This window comes from Eurosta solidaginis, chromosome 5 (genome assembly GCF_040869045.1).
Source record: "Eurosta solidaginis isolate ZX-2024a chromosome 5, ASM4086904v1, whole genome shotgun sequence".
In the NCBI taxonomy this organism is placed as follows: domain Eukaryota; kingdom Metazoa; phylum Arthropoda; class Insecta; order Diptera; family Tephritidae; genus Eurosta; species Eurosta solidaginis.
In genome coordinates this window covers 203,714,566-203,732,555 of record NC_090323.1, presented here as the reverse complement: position 1 = coordinate 203,732,555, position 17,990 = coordinate 203,714,566, and the positions used below count along the sequence as shown (strand labels likewise).

The window sequence follows — 17,990 nt, the reverse complement described above, 5'->3', positions numbered from 1 at the left end:
TTCGAAAATTTCGAACTTTTTTTAGAGTTTTCTGATTTTTTTGAGTATGTAGTTTTGCAGTCCAATAAATTTTTTCGTAAGAGTGTTTTAGATTCATTTCATTTCATTTATTTATTTGAGTCTATAGTTATAACGACCTTACTGACAAGATAACAATATTGACTTAGAACTAAAGACTTACTATCTTAAAATACATTTACAAACTAATGGTAATGAGATATGAGCTTTGATAAAAATAAGGATCTAGGCATCGCAAAGTCTAAATCAAGATTATTAAAGATTTTATTACACTCAGTTAAAGCCCTCATTATGGGCGAAAAATTATAATAGTTGTATTTAGTGATTTTTATATGGAAGGTTAAGTTAGATCTTAACATCCTACTAGGTACATTGAAGTTTAGGAACCCGAGAAGATCCGGAGAATCAATGAAGCCACTATGAAGGTCAACAATGAACATAAGAGAATGAATAGTCCTTCTGCAAGCTAGAGATTTTACATCAATAAGCATACACCGGTCTAGATAAGATGGGATAGGCTCATTAAAATGAAGTGGCGGCAAAGTAAACCTAATGAAACACCTCTGTACTCTTTCCAATCTGAGGGAATGTGAGGCATAGATCAGGTTCCAGGTTATGGAAGCATACTCCAATTTAGACCGCACCAGGAATTATAGAGCATCTTCCTTGTATAAGGATCTTTAAAATCTTTAGCATATCGCTTTACAAAAGCTAAGTTAGAGTAGGCCTTAGGGATAATGTAGTTGACATGGTTAACGAAAGAATAACCTGAGTCAAAAAGCATACCGAGATCCAGAAATTCAGTTACTGCACTGAGTTCAGTACTTAAGAGTGAGTATGCAGAGGGAAATCGAATTATTGTTTTCGAAAATGTCATATGGTAACAAAGTAGAACTTTTTTTTTAAATGGGCGAAGATTCGAAACACCCTTGGGGAAGAAATTGTCAAAAATCAATGTGCATGTTGAGAGACTTATAAGTTGTACTTTGCACTAAAATTGATTGCGCTACAGACTGCATACTCAAAAAATTTCAAAATAAAATTCCGAAATTTTCGAATTTTCGAATTTTTTCGAAAAAGTTTTTGAGGATTGAATATTTTCAGTATCGAACTTAAAAGAAGTTTTTTTTAATATCGGAATGAAAAAAAGAAGAAATAAATAAAAACAAGTAAGCAAGGTTAAGTTCGGGTGTAACCGAACATTACATACTCAGTTGAGAGCTATGGTGACAACATAAGGGAAAATAACCATGCAGGAAAATGAACCGAGGGAAACCCTGGAATGTGTTTGTATGACATGTGTATCAAATGAAAGGCATTAAAGAGTATTTTCTGAGGGACGCCATTTAGGGATATCGCCATAAAGGTGGATCAGGGTTGACTCTAGAATTTGTTTGTACGATATGGGTATCAAATGAAAGGTGTTAATGAGTATTTTAAAAGGGAGTAATCCTTAGTTTCATAGGTGGACGCCGTTTCGAGATATCTCCATAAATGTGGACCAGGGGTGACCCTAGAATTTGTTTGTACAATATGGATATCAAAAGAAAGGTGTTAATGAGTATTTTAAAAGGGAAAAATCCTTAGTTCCATAGGTGGACGCCGTTTCGAGATATCGCCATAAAGGTGGACCAGGGGTGACCCTAGAATTTGTTTGTACGATATGGGTATCAAATTAAAGGTATTAATGAGGGTTTTAAAAGGGAGTGGTGGTAGTTGTATAGGTGGTCGCCTTTTCGAGATATCGCCATAAAGGTGGACCAGGGGTGACTCTAGACTACGTTTGTACAATATGGGTATCAAAAGAAAGGTGTTAATGAGTGTTTTAAAAGGGAGTGGGCCTTAGTATTATAGGTGGACGCCTTTTCGAGGTATCGCAATAAAGGTGGACCAGGGGTGACTCTAGACTTTGTTTGTACGATATGGGTATCAAATCAAACGTTTTGATGAGTATTTTTAAAAGGGAGTGGGCCTTAGTGCTATAGGTGGACGCCTTTTCGATGTATCGCAATAAAGGTGGACCAGGGGTGACTCTAGACTTTGTTTGTACGATATGGGTATCAAATGAAAGGTGTTAATGAGTATTTTAAAAGGGCGTGGGGCTTAGTTCTATAGGTGCACGCCTTTTCGACATATCGCCATAAAGGTGGACCAGGGTGACTCTAGACTTTGTTTGTACGATATGGGTATCAAATGAAAGGTGTTAATGAGTATTTTAAAAGGGAGTGGGCTTTAGTACTATAGGTGGACGCCTTTTCGACATATCGCCATAAAGGTGGACCAGGGGTGACTCTAGACTTTGTTTGTACGATATGGGTATCAAATGAAAGGTGTTAATGAGTATTTTAAAAGGGAGTGGGCCTTAGTACTATAGGTGGACGCCTTTTCGAGGTATCGCAATAAAGGTGGACCAGGGGTGACTCTAGACTTTGTTTGTACGCTATGGGTATCAAATGAAAGGTGTAAATGAGTATTTTAAAAGGGCGTGGGGCTTAGTTCCATAGGTGGACGCCTTTTCGACATATCGCCAGAAAGGTGGACCAGGGGTGACTCTAGAATGTGTTTTGTACGATACTGGTATCAAATTAAAGGTATTAATGAGAGTTTTAAAAGGGAGTGGTGGTAGTTGTATATGTGAAGGCGTTTTCCAGATATCGACCAAAATGTGGAGCAGGGTGACCCAGAACATCATCTGTTGGATACCGCTAATTTATTTATATATGTAATACCTGCCAAGATTTCAAGGGCTTTTTTATTTCGCCCTGCAGAACTTTTTCATTTTCTTCTACTTAATATAGTAGGTGTCACAACCATTTTACAAAGTTTTTTCTAAAGTTATATTTCGTGTCAATAAACCAATCCAATTACCATGTTTCATCCCTTTTTTCGTATTTGGTATAGAATTATGGCATTTTTTTCATTTTTCGTAATTTTCGATATCGAAAAAGTGGGCGTGGTCATAGTCGGATTTCGTTCATTTTTTATACCAAGATAAAGTGAGTTCAGATAAGTACGTGAACTAAGTTCAGTAAAGATATGTGGATTTTTGCTCAAGTTATCGTGTTAACGGCCAAGCGGAAGGACAGACGGACGACTTTGTATAAAAACTGGGCGCGGCTTCAACCGATTTCGCCCATTTTCACAGAAAACAGTTAACGTAATAGAATCTATGCCCCTACCAAATTTCAAAAGGATTGGTAAATTTTTGTTCGACTTATGGCATTAAAAGTATCCTAGACAAATTAAACGAAAAAGGGCGGAGCCACGCCCATTTTGAAATTTTATTTTATTTTTGTATTTTATTGCACCATATCATTACTGGAGTTGAATGTTTACATAATTTACTTATATACTGTAAAGATATTAAATTTTTTTTTAAAATTTTACTTAAAAAAAAATTTTTTTTTTTAAAGTGGGCGCAGTCCTTCTCCGATTTCATCATGATATCTTCAACGACTGCCAAATTACAGCTTGCAAAACTTTTAAACTACCTTCTTTTAAAAGTGGGCGGTGCCACGCCCATTGTCCAAAATTTTACTAATTTTCTATTCTGCGTCATAAGTTCAACTCACCTACCAAATTTCATCGCTTTATCTGTCTTTGGTAATGAATTATTGCACTTTTTCGGTTTTTCGAAATTTTCGATATCGAAAAAGTGGGCGTGGTTATAGTCCGATATCGTTCATTTTAAATAGCGATCTGAGATGAGTGCTCAGGAACCTACATACCAAATTTCATCAAGATACTTTACTCAAGTTATCGTGTTAACGGACGGACGGACGGACATGGCTCAATCAAATTTTTTTTCGATCCTGATGATTTTGATATATGGAAGTCTATATCTATCTCGATTCCCTTATACCTGTACAACCAACCGTTATCCAATCAAACTTAATATACTCTGTGAGCTCTGCTCAACTGAGTATAAAGAAGTGATGCAATCTGTTCGCTGCTGTATTCTTTATTATTTAATGTACTTATTTCAATTTCTGCCGCTGTATCTTACATATGCAGCTAGAACATACACACTGAGTGCTGCTTATGTTCTTCCTTGCTCTCAAATAAAAACAAACAAAAAAATTACTAGAGATTTATTTTTAAAATATCACACTTGTTTTGGGCCAGCAGGCAGCACACGATCTGCTCAGCTGTCTCCCGCAATAGTGAAAACGAGGGAGGCCTCTTTGTTGTAATATCCTAAATGAGCAGCTGCTAACATGCTGCTGCAGCCACCAGCTCCACCACCGCCATTGCCATCCCTACACCACCACTGCGAATTGCCACCGGCATAGTAGCACGGCAACGACCACCGTCATTCGTCGCGGCATTGTGGTTTCAGCGTCAACACCACCACCACCACCACCGCCAACGGCATGCCATCAGCATCAGCATCCTATATATAGTCTTTCCCTCTCCTGTCGCTTAGCTCCACAACGATTAGCGATCAACGATCGACGCCAATTGTACCCCTTACGTCGTCGAAAACAAGCGCTGCACGTTTGCATGCGTCGCTCAAAACATTTTTGAAACATGTAAAAATGTAAGTGGTATTTTGAAAATCATTTCAGTACTTTTTGAGATTTCCAAGTGATTGAACGTGTACACAGCTAAAATTAATATCAAAGAATATTTATACGAATTTTTTAACATACATTCTCTATACTACGAGTAGGAGATAAATAAACAGTCTTGAAATATTATTTATTTATTTACCAAAAAAAAAAAGTATTTTATCGAATTGTGCAGAATAAGTGGAAAATTAAAATCAATAAAAAAAGTTGCTTCAAATTATTGCAAAGAAAATTTTTGGCATTTGCTTGTGCATGTGCGTTTGGTGATTTTATATTTTCATAATTCTCGATCTACAGCAAGTAATTAAAATTATTAAAAAAAAAAAATATTAGAAAAAAGAAAAAAAAAATTTTAAACATTTTATTCAAAAAAAAAAAAAAAGTTTAAAAACACTGAAACTTTGAATGTGTTTGGCTAATAAGACACATTTTTATTAAAAAAAATGAACTTTTAAAATTTTTTAATGAGAAAAAAAAACATTAAAAACTCACACAAATTTTTGAAAAATATAAACGTTCAATTTCCAACGTACATATATGTACATGTGCATACCTCACGGTTCCAGCATTTGTATTTAGAAAGCGTATTTGCACCGCTACTTCCCAAGGGACTGAAAGCAGCTTGGCACCCGCTCGTACATATCTACATATGTATGTACGTGCCTCAATCGTCGCGTTGATCATTTCTCGTCTACTCAACGCTGAATCATTAATCTAAATTTTTTCTGTGTATCAACACTTCAATAACGAAGGCACCAAAAAAAAAACAAAAAAAATAATAGTGTACTCAAATTGGAAATTGCAAATTTCACGGTTATTGACGATCAGACAAAAATTAGTCAAAAATTCGTACGCCATATTATTTGGGTGAGTTTTTAAAAATGCATTTTTTCTGAATGGAATTCTGTTTTTCGTTATGCATATGCACTGTTTACAAAAATAATAAAATATCATTGCGCAAAATATTTTGAGTAAACATTTTCAAACAAAAACGCAACTTGCTCAGATATGGAGCTTTCCATGCCAACTCAACTACCCAATGGAATTTTATCACTGATTTCGCTAACACTTTTTTAACGTTCGGAAAAGATTTCTGCAAAGTTTTTGTTTCATCCCCATCGATTGTTATGACTTTTGAAAAACTTCGTGATTTAAAAAACAAAAATTTGTTTAATTACTTTAGTGAAAAAACTCCCGAATTAAAAAAAATTGTTTGTTTCGGATAAGCCGTTTCTTTGTTATCAAGCGGGAATTTTATTTTGGCCTTAAAAAATAAAAGTCCGGATTTAACTTTTATTTCCGGATTTTTATTTTTAAAAGTCCGAGTGTAACTAGTTCTATCGGACTGAAAAAATAAAAACGCGAAAATAATTTGATCCAAATATATTAAAAGTCCAAAATTAATAGTTTTGCAAGGAATTATATTATAAAAGGAATAACAGTTTCTGCCTCTGATTTTTTCCACTTAAGAAAAAATGTATCATAAGAATAATAATGGCAAAAAATTATTGTTATGGCTTTGACCCAATTCGAACCCACGACCTTATTTTTTTTAATTTTCAATTGCTTCTGTTTCAAGATTAAATCAATAGATTTTTTTTTTAATTTCGAAAGTTATTTTGGGTAATATTTTTGAAATTTCATATTGATTTTTTTTGTATCTACAATTCGCTAGAAGTTCTTTACTTTGGGATTTTGATTTGTAAGATCTAAAAAAAATTATCCAAACAATATATCATAAAACTTTTAATCTAACTGTTTATTAATCATTTAAAACGTTAGATTTCCAAAAATATATCTACCGTAGCTCACACATTTTTTTAGCACTTCGATAATATTTTTCAAAGTTTTAGTTAGTTAATGGAAAACAATCATAAACATTTAGTTTCGAAAATTTTTATAAAAAAATAAAAAAAAAAATAATCATGTTCTACATTTTTTTAAATTTGAAGTAAGATATGCCAAATTTTTTTTGGTACTAAAAAAAAGTTCATCGAAAAAACAAATTTAAAAAAATGGATTACAAAGCGGAGCATTTTCCACTATGGTGTTAAAAAAACTTAAAATTTTTCTGAAAAAATTATCCAAAAAAATTTCATAACATTTGATTATTTTTTATTTAAAAATTTTCAACAACATAAAAAAGTTTTCACTAAGGTATAAGAAAATCCTGAAAATTAAAAAGTTATTTAAAAAGAAAAAATTAAAAAAAGAAAAAAATTATGGAAATTATTTTCTAAAGGTATTGCAAATTTAAAATTTAATGAAAAAAAAACATGGAAAAAATCATAGAAACCATTTAAAATTTCTGCGAAAACTGTAATGCACAATTCATAGGTTCATAGGTTCGATGTGTTGTTTAGGCATGGAAAGCCCCATACACATATTCAAATAACTACATTAGGGCCTTCGTTGCTTGCCTATTGTGGGCTTTAGCGGCCGTTCCATCAATTTAATTTCGCTCTTAAAACATCTTCAAAAAAAAAAAAAAAAGTTAATGCCTAGTTTTCCAAATTAACTCTGGTATATTTTTTGTTTTATTTTAAAACCATCTGATCCCTGTGGCGAAAATTCGAGACGGCCATGCAAAGCACTAGTTTCGCGCTACAGTTTTAATGACTACTTCCCCGGATGCAGGGCGGGACAGTTAGTAGCCATATTTGTACCAACAGCGCAGAAGTCTGAGCGATATGTATTTAAATTAATTATTCATAGGCTGCGATTATTTCAGAACCACCCAACTAGTGCTGTCTCGATGCTGAGCTCGAGATCATCCTATCTCGATTGAGAAAATACAGTTTTTCAGATTTTTTGCCCAAACACGCTATTGTAAGAATTTGATTACAGAAATTCCCATTTTAGAAAACAGTTTTTTGTAATACAACCTAATTTGGATCAAAATATACTGAGTTTATGTTTGTCGGGCATTTATGGCACTATCAATCAGAAAAAAAATGTGCGTGCGGAATAGCGCTTACGGTTTCTTTTCGACACAAACGCGAATCTCGAAATACTCAAAAACACCGCAAGATTCCCCACATTAAACGTAGTCGCTGCGTTTCTAGTATTATATTTAGAGATTGTGATTACTTCTCGCACACAAGCGAGAATTACGAGACTGGAAAATTTGAGAACTTTGCTTCTCGTGTTACTCTCACAAATCTCGAAATAATCGGAAAGTTCGGGAGCTTCCTGGCGTTCAATGAAGTCGGTACATTGCCAATAATTTATGTAGAGCTTACGATGGCTTGTTGAACATACAAGAAAATTTCAAAGCTCTACACTTCGTCTCAAAATACTCAAAGTACGCGAAGCCGATACTCGCGAGAAATTGCATCTCAGCTCTATTACGGAATAACGAATAACAGCAAATAAAAAACCGAAAATTTCAGTACAAATATTTTCGGACAAAAATTTCGAGAAATTCAAAAATTATATATAATTTTCTATAATAAAAAACTTCTTTTGAATGTGTTTATAAAGAGTTAATAATGGTTATTACTAGGCAACCACATTTGTAACAGCAGCAGAAAGAAAATTTTATTAAAGTAGGAACACCCCAATGTACATAATAATTATAGGTATTTAAGAGTCAAATATTTACGCGTGTTGGTTTTCGAAAATGGCCAAAATCATTCTACTAAATTCAATTAGAGGAATTCTTGTGAAATTTTCTTGAAAAAACATTTAGTCATACGGTATATTTACATTTTATTATATTGTTTTTATTTTTTATATCAGTTTTTATATTTGGTCTGGTTTTGCACTAGATTTATATTATATATGTAATAATCCTATATTGCTAATACAAACTGCTCGCAATGTGTTTTGAATTCAATCAATAAAAGACAGCCTATAAAATTTTTGTGATTGTAGCAGCATAAGTGTGACAAGAAAAAATTAAAATTTAGGTACGTTCGGTTATTGAATACAAAAACAAAAACGTTTAAACACTCGGCACTCTGATGTTTAGGAATGTACCTAGCCTTTTGTAGCAATATAGGAGTATTACATATATGATTTATATATTTGAATGTTTCAAACAAATAATCACTGAAAGAAAAATACTGGTAAAATCAACCGAAATACGGGTGAATTCAACCGAAATTTCTGTCACTTTTTATCCATTGCAACAAGATATTGGAGCAACTGCGCAAAAATCGTTGATTCCTAATTGACGCTTTTAGTAGCCGAATGAATAAAAAAAGTTGTTGCGACAGCTTTGTACGAAGGTACTTATGTTGCTATATACATACATACGTAAATATGTGAATATATAAATACGCATGCTTGCTACATATACATACATATGTACGCCCTTACTAACCGAACTTCAATTGGGCGTACATCAAATATGCTGGCACACATTAAACATTACACACTTTATTATTTTGTTTTATTAAACGCACTTTCACCAAATTTTTTATTTTATAATTTATTTAATTTATAGTTTTGAACTTCGCTTTGCAAATAGAAATGAAAATAGTAGTCACAAAACTGATTCTCAATTCTTTCAGTTGCAGCTCAGCTCATTCTTCTCTCGCATGTAGTTGCCACACTTGATTGTTTCGAACAAAACTTGTAGTATAAATGTTTGACATAACATTTTAAATAGAGAACTTGTAAGTTATAGAAAAGTAAAGAATCAAATCACAGGAAGGTAATTCACCACTGTTGTAACTTTACATGTAATTCGGCAAGGTAAATTTTCGTAACACTTTAAGTTGAAACGATTCCAAAACAACTCAAACTTTTATGTTGTCGGAAACATCAACATTAAAAAAGGATGTTTTTTATTATCTTATTAGATTCGTTCGCGTGAGTGAAAATTCGTAAAAACTTGAACAAAATATTACTAACTTTGGAAAAATCCTGTTCGTTCAAACAAAACTTTTACAAAAAAGGGCGCAATTTTGCATTTCGCTTGGAGGCGAAGTTGCAACATTGTACCCGATAAATAGGTGTCCCGGTATCTCATAATTTTTTGCACACTAAATTCAAAAAAGGGTTTTTCGTTTTGTATTGATAACTGAAAAACTAGTTTTTTGTTGTTTTCCTATTTTGTGTGTTTTTTCGATTTGGTGGTTTTCTTATTTTGGTGTTTTCTTAACAAGTGGCACCATCGTCATGAGTACAAGGTAGAGAGCGCAGTGAGCGTAAAATTCTGTTTGAAAATTGCTGATGTATTGACTGTTGATCGCTGTTGAAATGACCAGTTAGATCAGTTGTGTTAACAGAAAAATTAGTTAGATTGATTAGGAATCTGTCAATTTTACAGAATTTTGTTAACTTAAGGGCGACAATTTCTCTTCTGTTGATATGACTAAACTAATTTGTTCGCTTTACAAAGAACTCCGTCGAATTAACCATAATTCGATCAATTTCACCGAATCTCCGTTAAGTCAAGAACAACAGAACCGATTTTTTTTTGATTTTACTAGCACCATTTCTTTCAGTGTAGGACATCAATTATAGGCATATATATATATTTTTTTTTTAATGTTATAGCCTAGAATAATAGATATTTCAGAATTCTTGGCAAAACTCCCCAGGACCCAGCCATAGGTAAACAAAAATCATAAGTTTTTGTTTTTAGATCTACACCCTGCCGGAACAGTTTGTATGACACCCAAATTTTATTTTCAACTTTAATACCATCTTTCCATGTGTACACGACATACTGATCTACACTGGATGGATGTAGATGTCGGATAACAATTTACTCAGAGTCGCCTTTCTATATTTATCCAATTGTTCAAACATTTTGGTACCTTGTGAAGGCATGCAAATCATAAACCTCACCCAACTGTTCGAGAATACCTCTATTGCGTTCCTATTAATAATTACAATTATATTGTACTTGAAACGGCGTTCAACTACATATTTAAGTTTTAAAAATTACAATTATATATTATTTGAAATATTTTAGCGTAACCATCTTTTATCAGATAAATTATAGCGGGATGCATACGACAAATGTCATTTGTCGCTATAATTTCTAAAATTATTTACATCATCTGTACTTAAGTACCGACATCAACAATTCGTGTAAGAATACTGAGGTACAACTGCATTCTAATTGCCGCCAAAAAGACGTCAGCGGAAAATATTTAAAAATTATCATAATGCTAACACTTGTTTCGAGAACTATGATTATTATTTATTTTGTAATGAAGCATGCATATGTATACATTAGGGTGGTTCAGACCCCGTTTTTTATACTCAGCTGAGCAGAGCTCACAGAGTATATTAACTTTGTTCGCATAACGGTACCCCGTAACGGTATAAACTAATCGAGATAGATATAGACTTCTATATATCAAAATGATCTGGGCGAAAAAAAAAAATCATTTAGCCATGTCCGTCCGCCCGTCCGTCTGTCTGTCCGTGAACACGATAACTTGAGTAAGTTTTGAGGTATCTTGATGAAATTTGGTATGTAAGTTCCTGGGCACTCATCTCAGATCGCTATTTAAAATGAACGAAATCGGACTATAACCACGGCCACTATTTCGATATCGAAAATTTCGAAAAACGGAAAAAGTGCGATAATTCATTACCAAAGACGGATAAAGCGATGAAACTTGGTAGGTGGGTTCTGCGTCATAGAATAGAAAACTAGTAAAATTCTTGTACAATGGGCCCGGCACCGCCCACTATTAAAAGAAGGTAATTTAAAAGTTTTGCAAGCTGTAATTTGGCAGTCGTTGAAGATATCATGATGAAGTTTGGCAGGAACGTTACTCCTATTACTATATGTGTGCTAAGTAAAAATTAGCAAAATCGGATGACGAACACGCCCATTTAAAAAAAAAAAAATTTAAAAGTCAAATTTTAACAAAAAATTGTATATCTTTACAGTATATAAGTAAATTATGTCAAAATTCAACTCTAGTAATGATATGGTGCAACAAAATACAAAAATAAAAGAAAATTTCAAAATGGGAGTTTAATTAGAGGAAATTGTAAAAGTTCTTCAGGGCGAAATCAAAAGCCCTTGGAATCATGGCAGGAATACTGTTCGTGGTATTGTATATATAAATAATTTAGCGGTATCCGACAGATGATGTTCTAGGTCACCCTGGTCCTCATTTTGCTCGATATCTCCAAAACGCCTTTACATATACAACTAAAGGCTACTCCCTTATAAAACCCTCATTAATACCTTTAATTTGATACCCATATCGTACAAACACCTTCTAGAGTCACCCCTGGTCCACCTTTATGTCGATAACTCGAAAAAGCGTCCACCTATAGAACTAAGGTTCACTCGCTTTTAAAATACTCCCTACCACCTTTTATTTGATACCCATATCGTACAAACAAATTCTAGAGTCAGTCCTGGTCCACCTTTATGGCGATATCCCTAAATGGCGCCCACCCATAGAACTATGGCCTACTCCCTCTTAAAATACTCTTTAATACTCTCCATTTGATACACATGTCATACAAACACATTCCAGGGTTACCCTAGGTTCATTTTTCTACATGGTGATTTTCCCTTATTTTGTCTCCATAGCTCTCAGGTGAGTATGTAATTGTAGGTTACACCCGAACTTACCCTTCCTTACTTGTTTTCTTTTTTTGATATTCGAAATACAATAATGGCACCTAACCGCCTAGGCGATGTTGGCACAACTTAGTTTTCAAGTTATTACTTCTCGGAGATATGCTAGATGCTAGCTGGGAGTATCAAGAGACATTAAGTCTTACTTCACCTTTTTTATTTTCTACTCAATAGAGGTATATCTCCCTTCCCCTCTTGTCACCCCCCTGCGGGCTAGAGGCAAAGAATATGCACGCAGTAGGTATACCGATCGTAAAATACTTAGTGATATTAGTGACGAATTTCAATAAGGCTAACCAAGCCTGGAGTGGCATTTCTTCGAAGGGAGTGAATGTGGTGTATCATCCGCGTGACCCTATCACAGTCGATGAAAACTGATTCAAGGGGTTAATAAGCGCAATACGAAGCTTTATAGCTTCAAAGCTTCCGCAACGCAATTGTCAACCTCACCTACGCAAGGGGAATCCTGTTACAAATATGAATGTATCTTACATATTTAGCAGGCGAGGGTGTGACGACCCCAAGTACCGCGTGAAGCAGGATAAGCTAATCCTGACCTGATACAATGTATCGTAGATGTTTGTATTCAGGTCTTGAGTCTGCCTTGAGGATTCGCATGAATCGCGGGGGTTGTGGTTTCATATCGTATTTTGGTGGTTGTTCACCCTCGTGGAAGTTAACAATAAAGCATACTTAATGAAACTATGCAGTCTCTGCTTCGTTGGAGTTGGCAATAGAGCATTCTCTTCGGAGTAATGCGGTCACTTCCGTCTTCGAATCGGACAATAAAGCATAAAGTTTACTCATGGTTCGCCCACAGCGTTAAACTACATCTTTACCTATTCTAACCTAAGCAAATATATATTTAAAACTCTTCTGCGGAAGGTCAAAGAAAAGGTTGATCCCATCCGAAAATTTTACACGTTGTTTAAACTAATATAACCTGGTGAGAAAACTGAAGATAAGACAGATACCTATGTTGTTTTTGTTGTTGTTGTTGTAGCGATAAGGAATCCCCCGAAAGTTATGGGGAGTGTTATCGATGTTGATGGTCCATGCAGATCCGGTACGTTCCGGTTACAAGCACCATTAAGGTACTAACGCGACCATATCGGCAACGCAGATGCCTATCTTTTGTGGGTTTGTACTGACTCTTCTGTTTGAAATGTTTGAACTGCTTTAGGCTATGTTCACCGATGGCTTCTGATCTAGAGTAAATGTGATCAGTACCTGTGATTAATGAAGATGTATATTTTATAGATGACGTGGAAGTAGTTATTCACAGCGACGAGACATTTCAATTATGACGTATTGGAAAGGTTGAATCGCAGCCCTTTAATCGTGAAGCAGATTTTGTTTATTCTTATTACTGGTGCTCAGAACGGGTTATTTACATCACCTAATACTTTTATTAAAATTATGGAATTGTATCATGTATCTGATGAGCCCTAGCATTAGAAAATATTAGAGCGAAATATTTATGCTTTTAATAGAATGGTAATAGAATTCAAGGTTGCATTGCCTTGCAACTGGATGCCATTACCCAGAAAATGGTGGGATAGACTTCATATCATACCAAGATAAGTCCTTGTGATTGAAACGCGCGATTACAAGCTAATTTGGTACCAATGATTCGGCTACGAATTGTTGAGGTTGGCAACATGAAAATGATAGTTGAGACATTGATCATGCAATTAGATCCGTATTTGACACCGTAGGGTTGGGTTTTCCATTGACAGGTACTCACGTTATGCATATTGAATAATTCTCCTGTGGCCAAATTCATATGGTGACTGGAATATTTTCTAGACCTGAGCTTTTTATCTAGTTTTCCCTTACAGTATCAGGTTAAAGAAATCACATAATAGGGAGTCGATTGTTTTAAGTTCCGAATGGCTCGGAGTCAATCCTAACGGAGCTGCATAAGCTTCTTGCGCTATCTAAAGTTGAAGCCACAAAGAGATGATTTGTTTATATTTTCCTATCGTTGGTCTACTCCAGGATTTAGCGTGAAGTGGAAATCCGGCTGATAGCAGACTTATCAAATCTAATGAAGTCCAAATCTTTGATCAAACCCGACATTGGCTTGAGTGTTAATCTGGAGGCACAGTACCATGATCTTGAAATTTTCCGCTACTCTTGGGCTACTTTCTTCCCCCTTCGCGAAAAATTCAGATGAGTGTTTTCTGCGTTGACACTGTTAGTTTTATTTTGGGTTTGCACACTTAAGTTTTATAATTATCTTTAAAACGTTTGGTATAGCTTTCATCAGAGAAAAAGTTCTCGTCCCACTTGCGCAAGGTGCAAGGAGTAACCCAAAGTCAGTGCACAAACTGTATGTAAATTACATATAACTCACAGCTTACAAATCTTAAAAATGTCTCAAACCGAGTATGAAGGATTGGCCCCACAGAGGCTGCGTATGTCTGCAGCGACCATTGGTTTTAATTACCACATTTTGCACCTAAGTAGATTGCTTCCGTTGGCCAGCACCACGGCGTATTTGTCGGTATTGATCATGGCCGCTAAACTCTTGGCAGCCATACTCGATTACAATCCAGTTATTGTGAATAGGGCACTTAGAAAAAAGCTGGATACAAATTATATTGTGACGAATATCAGCATTACTAAGCTGTTAGTTAATAATCACGCAACAACAAAGACATGAAGCAGCTACTCTTATGTAAATGTACACATTAAAGCTAGCCACACTTATGTACAAGGCAACCAAGAGATACCTCACACACACAGATCTAGCCATCAGCCGAAGTAGTTACTCAAACATACACACGCATATGGCTATGGGAGAGGCGTGGACTAAAGATATACATGTATATAGCTGGTACCTAACCAAGCATGAGCTAAAATTGTTTAGAAATTACTAGACTTTAGGAGAAATGGGTGCACGAGGAAACCGATAGTATAAAAGCAGCGCAAGCTGAGTAATAGTGAAACAGTTTGATTTAAACACGCTATGAGTTGCGAAGTGAAGTATAATTGTGAAGTATAATTGTACTACTCCCAAAATAGTCTAATAAAGACCATTTTGCAATACAGAATATTGGAGTTATTTATTCGACAGTTCAGCGATTCGAACGTTAGCAGAAGGTTTCAAATAAGCAGAATTTCCCTAAAGTTCGTTACAATATCATTTACGCAACGAATGTGCAATTTGTCAATCAACATGTTCTCTGGCAAATATCATAATTTTGTTCGTCTACCAGCTGATGATAGACAGTGCCTATGCCGTACGTCACACTAATGAAGATACAGTCTCTGTTTGTACGAACCAATTGCATTTATGTTTCTGCAATTAATGTCAAGTTTAATAACTGTTTTTTTTTTACTTATAATTATTAAAACAAATTCGTTGAAAATATAATTCTCTAAAGAAATTTTATTTTTGAATGCAATCATATAAATACTTCCCAGTGAACCCAGTATCGCACTACAGGTTCAATGCCCAAATCCGAACTGGTCCTAATCGAACGCAGATGGGGGCAGTTGGTAGCCACACTTACCCCAACAGCGCTTAAGTCTGAGCTATATAGTGTGGTGGTAGCGTCCTCCGCCTACCACACCGAAAAACGATTTTGTTTGTTCAGAAAACTATGATTCTTAAGTTGAGGAACAACTTGAGCTCAAAATTGATGAAAATGATTTTTATACCCAGCGTGTGCTTATACACAAGGGTATTATAACTGTAATTGTATAACGGTTGTACGTTATGGAATAAAGGAATCAAGATAGATATAGACTTCCTTATATCACAACTATCAATACTTAAATCGAGTTATTTTGATTGAGTCATGGCCGTCCGTCCGTTAACATGACAACTTGAGCAAAAATTGAGATAACTTTATGAATTCAGTGTCAGTCAGTGTGACTCATCTGGACGTTTTCGTCCGTTTTGAAATTGTGCGCAATATAACGTTAACCACGCCCACTTTTTCGATATCGAAAATTTCGAAAAAGGAAAAAAACGACACATTAATAGCCACTGTGAATTGATGAAGCTACCCCCAGCGGCTTAGGGGGCTTAGAATATACCCGCGGCAGGTATGCCTCTCGTAAGAGGCGACTAAAATACCAAATTGATTCAAGGGGTTGTGTAGGGCAATCTTTTCAAGGGATTGCCAGCGCAATACATAACTTCTCTAATCCAATTGTCAACCTCACCTACCAGTGGCGAATCCTTTCCTTAACAGCCGAGGCCCTGGCGATCCCAAGTTCCTCATGGATCTAGGGGGTTGGAGGGCGTTATGGCCTAGAAGGTTTCATGTGGTCAAACGAAATGGTGCTTGTTACTGGAACGCAGCGGATCTGAATCCGGCAAGGGATCTTCAACATCCATAACGCTCCTCAGGGCCTTCGGGGAGTGTCGCTAACGCTACAACAACAACAACAAGTGATGAAGCTTGACGAGAGGACTAACTTTATAAAGAAAAATAGAAATTTGATAAAATTTTCGAAAAAAGGCACATTTAGTAGAAGAAATTTAAATTTAAAAATTGTATGACCCGTAAATTAAAAGCGTCAGTATCTTTGCAATTTGGCAGAAGTATGGTTTTTACGCAGGTCGGTATATAATGCTCGGCTTCGCTCGAACTTAGACTTCCTTACCGAACTTTTCCACATTGATTTGGTTTTGGGCAAAAGTATTAATTCCGCTTAATCGAAACTTTCGCTATGTTATTTATATAAGAACAAGGGTATCAGTTTCAGATCTATTCAGAACACTTCTTGTCCTTCTATCGCCCTTGATATTGCATAACCCGTGGTAACCTTCTTGTTGGTTTTTCTTTTTCATTTAAAAATTTCAAGTTTTCCATGATTATACCAAAATTGTAGGCCTACTTTGATGCTTATTATTCGTTTATTTCCTTCTGCTGAGCCCCAACGTGTCTGTTCAGCAGCCAACTCATCTCTCTTTCATCTATAACCCGGAACCAAGATAGAGATTTCTAGAGAATCCCAGTAGTTCCGGGACCCAAAAATTGGTACAGGTTGCGTGCATAAATATATTCCAAAATTTAATATACCTACCTGATGTAGAATCAAGATATTGCTATACCCTTTCGGAGTATCCTTTCAGCATTCAGACTGCCTTTACATTGTATAGGAAAATCGAGCAAAAGTAGGCATAATATGAGATCTACACCTGACGTGGGGCAGCTCCATTGACAACACCGCATGAGACATATCTCAGCACAGGCCGCACCACCGCCTCATTACTCCTGAACCTAAAAAATATGACTTAAAACCAAAATCAGCATGTGTTTAAATTTTTTCCAGTACATTATTTATAGAAATGGTCTACAACAGAAAATGAGATAACACCATCTATAGCTCCCAGCGCCTCTGCTGATATCATGAATTTAAGAAAAAAGAGGCGAGATCCAAATCCTTAATGGTCTCTCCACACCTGGGTTTTCAAAGCGCCTTTCACATCAACAAATGCGGCATGTATAAATTATTTCGGCAGAGGGAAATTCTCCACTATTCGCGCCACTTCATGCAGTTCTAAATAATAATAAAAAAAAATTAATAATAAAACGTGCTTTGCACACAGAGTATATAAACTTTGATTGTATAACTGTTGGTTGTACAGGCATAAAGGAATCGAGATAGATATAGACATATATCATATATGTCAAAATCATCAGTATCGAAAAAAAAATTTATTGAGCCATATCCGTCCGTCCGTCTGTCCGTCAACATGATAACTTGAGTAAATATTGAAATATCTTCACCAATTTTCGTACACGAGCTTATCTGGACCTACAATAGATTGGTATTGAAAATGAGCGAAATCGGATGATAACCACACCCAC

General features: G+C 35.3%; 1 protein-coding gene across 1 annotated transcript in view; it reads left to right on the top strand.

Annotated features, from left to right (window-relative positions):
• The first annotated feature begins 4,585 nt into the window (after positions 1–4,585).
• Positions 4,586–17,990, top strand: part of Kah (Kahuli) — a 48,632-nt gene continuing 35,227 nt past the window's right edge. Inside the window, exon 1 of the mRNA XM_067787578.1 lies at positions 4,586–5,456. The gene's annotated coding sequence lies outside the window, so the exon portion shown is untranslated. The remainder of the gene's footprint in view (positions 5,457–17,990) is intronic.